Source organism: Paramormyrops kingsleyae, chromosome 25 (assembly GCF_048594095.1).
Source record: "Paramormyrops kingsleyae isolate MSU_618 chromosome 25, PKINGS_0.4, whole genome shotgun sequence".
Taxonomy (NCBI): Eukaryota; Metazoa; Chordata; class Actinopteri; order Osteoglossiformes; family Mormyridae; genus Paramormyrops; species Paramormyrops kingsleyae.
This window is the reverse complement of record NC_132821.1, coordinates 40,001-47,500: the sequence shown is the minus strand read 5'-3', so window position 1 is coordinate 47,500 and position 7,500 is coordinate 40,001.

Genomic DNA, 7,500 nt, shown 5'->3' with positions numbered 1-7,500 from the left:
CGTTTCCAACACGACCCTAGCTCCAAACCCTAAGCATAGGCCAGACGGGGCGACCATAGCTCCGAACCATAAGCGTAGGCCAGACGGGGCGACCATAGCTCCGAGCCTAGGACAAGGGCGACAAGGGTCAGCCTCCGCCCGGGGCCTACGCATAGGCCGCAGTGACGAAATTTATAAATTGTTCAGTCTAGCTTCCAACATGACAGTATATGAACTGAGAGAGATAGGCAGATTGGATTTGCAGTTGGGGGTAAAGATGGGGACATTTGTAATAAGATCAAGTCTGGGGGCCCAGGAGTCTGAGACATTGACATTTCATCTCTGTGAGCTTCCTGATCACCGGGTGGGGGCCCAAAGTAAAGGTGAATGCTAATCTCAAGGCCAGGCCGTGCCTTTGTCGCTATGGTAATGTGAAGGTCTGGGTGATACTATCATGCTAATTAGGGTTAGCACCTGGAGAGGCATTTGAAAGGCAGTGTTATGCTGATGAAATCAGGGCTGGGGAACTTCCAGCTGATTCCTGGAACATGCTGTGCTTTGTTTAGTTTGTCTCCACCTCTGTGTATCCCTCCCCCTTGAAACGTAAGCTGCGCCGAGCTGAGTCTTAGTCAGACTTGGATGACACAGCGGCGCATTGGCGAGTTCTCAGTAAAGAGGAACTTCGGCCGGAGAGATATGCCAAAGTCTCCCGGTCTCTGCTTCGACAGAGGAAAACGTTTCCAACACGACCCTAGCTCCAAACCCTAAGCATAGGCCAGAACGGGCGACCATAGCTCCGAACCATAAGCGAAGGCCAGACGGGGCGACCATAGCTCCGAGCCTAGGGCAAGGGCGACAAGGGTCAGCCTCCGCCCGGGGGCCTACGCATAGGCCGCAGTGACGAAATTTATAAATTGGTTCAGTCTAGCTTCCAACATGACAGTATATGAACTGAAGAGAGATAGGCAGATTGGATTTGCAGTTGGGGGTAAAGATGGGGACATTTGTAATAAGATCAAGTCTGGGGGGCCCAGGAGTCTGAGACATTGACATTTCATCTCTGTGAGCTTCCTGATCACCGGGTGGGGGCCCAAAGTAAAGGTGAATGCTAATCTCAAGGCCAGGCCGTGCCTTTGTCGCTATGGTAATGTGAAGGTCTGGGTGATACTATCATGCTAATTAGGGTTAGCACCTGGAGAGGCATTTGAAAGGCAGTGTTATGCTGATGAAATCAGGGCTGGGGAACTTCCAGGCTGATTCCTGGAACATGCTGTGCTTTGTTTAGTTTGTCTCCACCTCTGTGTATCCCTCCCCCCTTGAAACGTATAAGCAGCGCCGAGCTGAGTCTTAGTCAGACTTGGATGACTACAGCGGCGCATTGGCGAGTTCTCAGTAAAGAGGAACTTCGGCCGGAGAGATATGCCAACGTCTCCGGTCTCTGCTTCGACAGAGGAAAACGTTTCCAACACGACCCTAGCTCCAAACCCTAAGCATAGGCCAGACGGGGCGACATAGCTCCGAACCATAAGCGTAGGCCAGACGGGGCGACCATAGCTCCGAGGCCTAGGACAAGGGGCACAAGGGTCAGCCTCCGCCCGGGCCTACGCATAGGCCGCAGTGACGAAATTTATAAATTGTTCAGTCTAGCTTCCAACATGACATTATATGAACTGAGAGAGATAGGCAGATTGGATTTGCAGTTGGGGGTAAAGATGGGGACATTTGTAATAAGATCAAGTCTGGGGGCCCAGGAGTCTGAGACATTGACATTTCATCTCTGTGAGCTTCCTGATCACCGGGTGGGGGCCCAAAGTAAAGGTGAATGGCTATTCTCAAGGCCAGGCCGTGCCTTTGTCGCTATGGTAATGTGAAGGTCTGGGTGATACTATCATGCTAATTAGGGTTAGCACCTGGAGAGGCATTTGAAAGGCAGTGTTATGCTGATGAAATCAGGGCTGGGGAACTTCCAGGCTGATTCCTGGAACATGCTGTGCTTTGTTTAGTTTGTCTCCACCTCTGTGTATCCCTCCCCCCTTGAAACGTATAAGCTGCGCCGAGCTGAGTCTTAGTCAGACTTGGATGACTACAGCGGCGCATTGGCGAGTTTCTCAGTAAAGAGGAACTTCGGCCGGAGAGATATGCCAACGTCTCCCGGTCTCTGCTTCGACAGAGGAAAACGTTTCCAACACGACCCTAGCTCCAAACCCTAAGCATAGGCCAGACGGGGCGACCATAGCTCCGAACCATAAGCGTAGGCCAGACGGGGCGACCATAGCTCCGAGCCTAGGACAAGGGCGACAAGGTCAGCCTCCGCCCGGTGCCTACTCATAGGCCGCAGTGACGAAATTTATAAATTGTTCAGTCTAGCTTCCAACATGACAGTATATGAACTGAGAGAGATAGGCAGATTGGATTTGCAGTTGGGGGTAAAGATGGGGACATTTGTAATAAGATCAAGTCTGGGGGCCCAGGAGTCTGAGACATTGACATTTCATCTCTGTGAGCTTCCTGATCACCGGGTGGGGCCCAAAGAAAAGGTGAATGCTAATCTCAAGGCCAGGCCGTGCCTTTGTCGCTATGGTAATGTGAAGGTCTGGGTGATACTATCATGCTAATTAGGTTAGCACCTGGAGAGGCATTTGAAAGGCAGTGTTATGCTGATGAAATCAGGGCTGGGGAACTTCCAGGCTGATTTCCTGGAACATGCTGTGCTTTGTTTAGTTTGTCTCCACCTCTGTGTTCCCTCCCCCCTTGAAACGTATAAGCTGCGCCGAGCTGAGTCTTAGTCAGACTTGGATGACTACAGCGGCGCATTGGCGAGTTCTCAGTAAAGAGGAACTTCGGCCGGAGAGATATGCCAACGTCTCCCGGTCTCTGCTTCGACAGAGAGAAACGTTTCCAAACGACCCTAGCTCCAAACCCTAAGCATAGGCCAGACGGGGCGACCATAGCTCCGAACCATAAGCGAAGGCCAGACGGGCGACCATAGCTCCGAGCCTAGGACAAGGGCGACAAGGGTCAGCCTCCGCCCGGGGCCTACGCATAGGCCGCGGACTCTGCCAATATGTCCCAGAGGCGAATGGCCACTGCGGGGCCTCCAGCCCGGGCAGAGGGGAAGCTCCCCGGCAGCCCATTAACGCCTAATTGGCCAGGCGGCCCCGTCTACACTTAGTTGAGCTGGCGGCCTCATTTACATTAAGTGGACCCGGCGGCCCCATTCACACCTAGTTGATCAGGCGGGCCCGTTCACACCTAGTTGATCGGCGGGGCCATTCGCACCTGGTTGATCGGGCGGCCCGTTCGCACCTAGTTGACCGGGCGGCCGCATTCACAAGTACCGCAGTGGGCGGCCTCGTTTACATTCAGGGGACCTGCCGGCCCGATTGACGTCTAGTTGATCAGGCGGGCCCGTTCGGACCTAGTTGACCTGGGGGCGGCCGCATTTACATGTAGCGCAGCGGGCGGCCGCATTTACATTAACCCTCTACCGCACACAATTTGATGGTACATGATAAGAAAATTATTCCACATCACTTATTGGTTAATTTTGGACATTTTTATTGATTATGTATGTACATATTTATTTCACCGCCCCTCTCCAAATGATCTTTTGTTGCCTAAGGGCAAAGTTGTGCAACACTGATACAAAACCACGGAAAAATTATGTCTTCATAGATCATAATACAATGCTCAGAGAGCAATGCAAAGTAACAAAATTTTTTGATGGCTTCCCATCGTGCAAGAGGCATAACATCAGCAACATGTGCAATGTGGCTACTATGCTCCAGAACATGCGAGTAGCTGGAAGACCAAATATTGACATATGGAGCACAGTGGCAAAGAACTGTTCAAGTTCTTGAACAGTAAGGTTAAGTGGCTTGCACAGGAGAGGTAATGGTGTGACATGTTTCCATCGAGGGTCTTGGAAGAACTACTGTCATCTTCAGGCAGACTGTCATCGTCATGTTCCTCTTCATCACTGGTGTATTGATCGTCTATTATATATATACATATACGTCAACAAAAATACATCAATCACAACTAAAGCTTACATGACTGTATTGGATACCCTGTCTGCTGCACACACCTTTATTTCATTTGAATGACATCTAAAAATTTATCAACACATTTGATTTGGTTATGCAAATGAGTTCAATGACAACCAGAGAAGCAATATTTTAAAACCTACTTTCACTTCTGCTCAAACCTTTCTCTGCATTCCACTCCTCCTCACTGTCACTGCAGTCTATCTCACTGTCTGATGGGATATCCTAACATGCTGATCCTGAGTTTTACTCCCATAGGAAAATCTTGTGTCCATTTTCTGCCAAAATGCTGTTAAATTAAATTAGAAAATAATTTAAAAAACATTGTGCTTACAATGTGCAAAAGTACATGCAATAATATACTAACACACTGTCAAGAAAGCCTCTTAAATCTACCCCTTATCGCAGAACGTTGCCCTAGGGCAACGAAAACATAAGCTATATTTCAGAACATGCAAAATAAAAAGGTAAGTAAATAAAACCTGGGGGAAAAAAAAAAAAACAAGGCTTCTCTACAGCTTCATAGACATGCACATATTTTTTTTATCTACAGATAATGCAATATAAATAAGGTTAATGAAGGAAGCACAGCGGGCGGCCTCATTTACATTCAGTGGGCCTGCCGGCCCCTTTCACACCTAGTTGATCAGGCGGGCCCGTTCGCACATAGTTGACCGTACGCCCGCATTAAATGTAGGGCAGTGGGCGGCCTCATTTACATTAAGGTGACCCGACGGCCCCGTTCGCACCTAATTGACCGGGCGGCCGGATTTTCACAGTTGAAAAGGCGGCCGGATTTACATGCATTTGACCAGGTCGGCCGTATTTGCACATAGTTGAAAAGGCGGCCTCATTAGCATTTAGTGGGCCAGGAGGCCCCATTCACACCTAATTTAGCACGATGGGGGGTGGGGGGGGGGGGGGGTTTGGTGAGGGGGGGGGGGGGGGGGGGGGGTTGGGGGTTTAGCGCGGTGTGGTTGGAGCTGGGGGGGGGGGGGATGGGCAGTGGCCAGCTCCCGGAGGCCTCCCGGTGCTCCCCGGGCTGCCAGGCGGGCACAACAATGTCCCAGAAATCGACCAGACGAAGCCAGGCCTTCTGCCTGGGCAGAAGGGAAGCCTCCCCGGCCAGCACGGGGACGGCGGGCCGCATGGGTAAGTGGGGGTGGTGAGATGGGGAGGGGCCGGGGGGTGGGGGCAGTTTGGTGAGAGAGGTTTTTGGGGGGGGGGGGGGAAGGGGGAGGGGGGGGTTTGGTGTAGCGCGGTGGGGGTGGAGCGGGTGGGGAGGGGGATGGGCAGTGGCCAAGCTCCCGGAGGCCTCCCGGTGCTCTCCGTGTGCCCCTCTGCCCCCCCCCTCCCCCCCCCGGGCTGCCAGGCGGGCCCCAACAACACCTGATACCGACCAGACGAAGCCAGGCCTCTCGTCTGGGCAGGGGGCGAGCCTCCCCAGCCACGCCGGCCCCTTCTCTGGGGGCGGGACCAGTGGGCGGTGCCCTTGCATGGCACCAGCAGGATATCAGGGGAGAACCGGTGGCTTTCTGGGCTCCGGCATGAGATGTCGCCCGCTCGTCTCCCCCCAGCCGTGCCCTGCGCCCGGCTGGCGAGCGGGGTTCCGAGTGCCACGTCTGACAGACAGGCAGACGCGACCCACTCTGGAGGGCACCTGCGGCTCGGGACCCTTCGCTCCCGATGCTCAGGCAAGGAGGCTCCTCCCTCCATCGATGGGTCCTGTTCGAGCGTTGTCCACCCGGCAGGCCCTCTCTCCGTGCCGCGAGAGAGAGGCCGACGGGTGCATGTGCGCAGACCCCTCACAGCGTGACCGAGGCGTCCGGAAAAAAATCCTAAGTGGCACGCAGCCACGGGCTTAGGCGAGGGCGGTGTCACCAGGGCGGCGGTCCCTCTGTTCTACAGAGACACCCCCGCCCCGGGTCCCCACCGTCCCCACGCCTGCCCGAGATGCTTTTTTCACCGTCCCCGCTGTTGCGACAGAGAAGGAAAGGGATAATGTCGACAATAGGAAGCCCGGCCTGCACCGCACACCCCACCCCCCACCACACAGCACCTACCAAAGGTCTGGGTGGCTGGGGGCGGGGGGCGGCAGGCGGCGCTCTGCGCTGAGGAGTCGTGACGGCTCTGGCGCGGGCGGTTCTGGCTACCTGGTTGATCCTGCCAGTAGCATATGCTTGTCTTAAAGATTAAGCATGCATGTCTAAGTACGCACGCCGGTACAGTGAAACTGCGAATGGCTCATTAAATCAGTTATGGTTCCTTTGATCGCTCCAACCGTTACTTGGATAACTGTTGCAATTCTAGAGCTAATACATGCAAACGAGCGCTGACCCTCCGGGGATGCGTGCATTTATCAGACCAAAACCATCCGGCGGCGCCCGCGCCCCGGCCGCTTTGGTGACTCTAGATAACCTCGGGACGATCGCGCGCCTCGGCGGCGGCGATATCTCATTCGAATGTCTGCCTATCAACTTTCGATGGTACTATAAGTGCCTACCATGGTGACCACGGGTAACGGGGAATCAGGGTTCGATTCCGGAGAGGGAGCCTGAGAAACGGCTACCACATCCAAGGAAGGCAGCAGGCCCGCAAATTAACCACTCCTGACACGGGAGGTAGTGACGAAAAATAACCATACAGGACTCTTTCGAGGCCCTGTAATGAGAATGAGTACACTTTAAATCCTTTAACGAGGATCCATTGGAGGCAAGTCTGGTGCCAGCAGCCGCGGTAATTCAGCTCAATAGCGTATATTAAAGTTGCTGCAGTTAAAAAGCTCGTAGTTGGATCTCGGGATCGGGCTGGTGTCCGCTCGAGGCGAGCTACCGCCTGTCCCGGCCCCTGCCGGTCGGCGCCCCCTCGATGCTCTTAACTGAGTGTCCCCGGGGTCCGAAGCGTTTACTTTGAGAAAATCAGAGTGTTCAAAGCAGGCCCGGTCGCCTGAATGCTGCAGCTAGGAATAATGGAATAGGACTCCGTTCTATTTCGTGGGTTTCCTGATCCGGGGCCATGATTAAGAGGGACGGCCGGGGGCATTCGTATTGCGCCGCTAGAGGTGAATTCTTGGACCGGCGCAAGACGACCGAAAGCGAAAGCATTTGCCAAGAATGTTTTCATTAATCAAGAACAAAGTCGGAGGTTCGAAGACGATCAGATACCGTCGTAGTTCCGACCATAAACGATGCCGACTGGCGATCGGGCGGCGTTATTCCAAGACCCGCCCGGCAGCGACCGGGAACCCAAAGTCTTTGGGTTCCGGGGGGAGTATGGTTGCAAAGCTGAAACTTAAGGAATTGACGGAAGGGCACCACCAGGTGTGAGCCTGCGGCTTAATTTGACTCAACACGGGAAACCTCACCCGGCCCGGACACGAAAGGATTGACAGACTGATAGCTCTTTCTCGATTCTGGGGTGGTGTGTGCATGGCCGTTCTTAGTTGGTGGAGCGATTTGTCTGGTTAATTCCGATA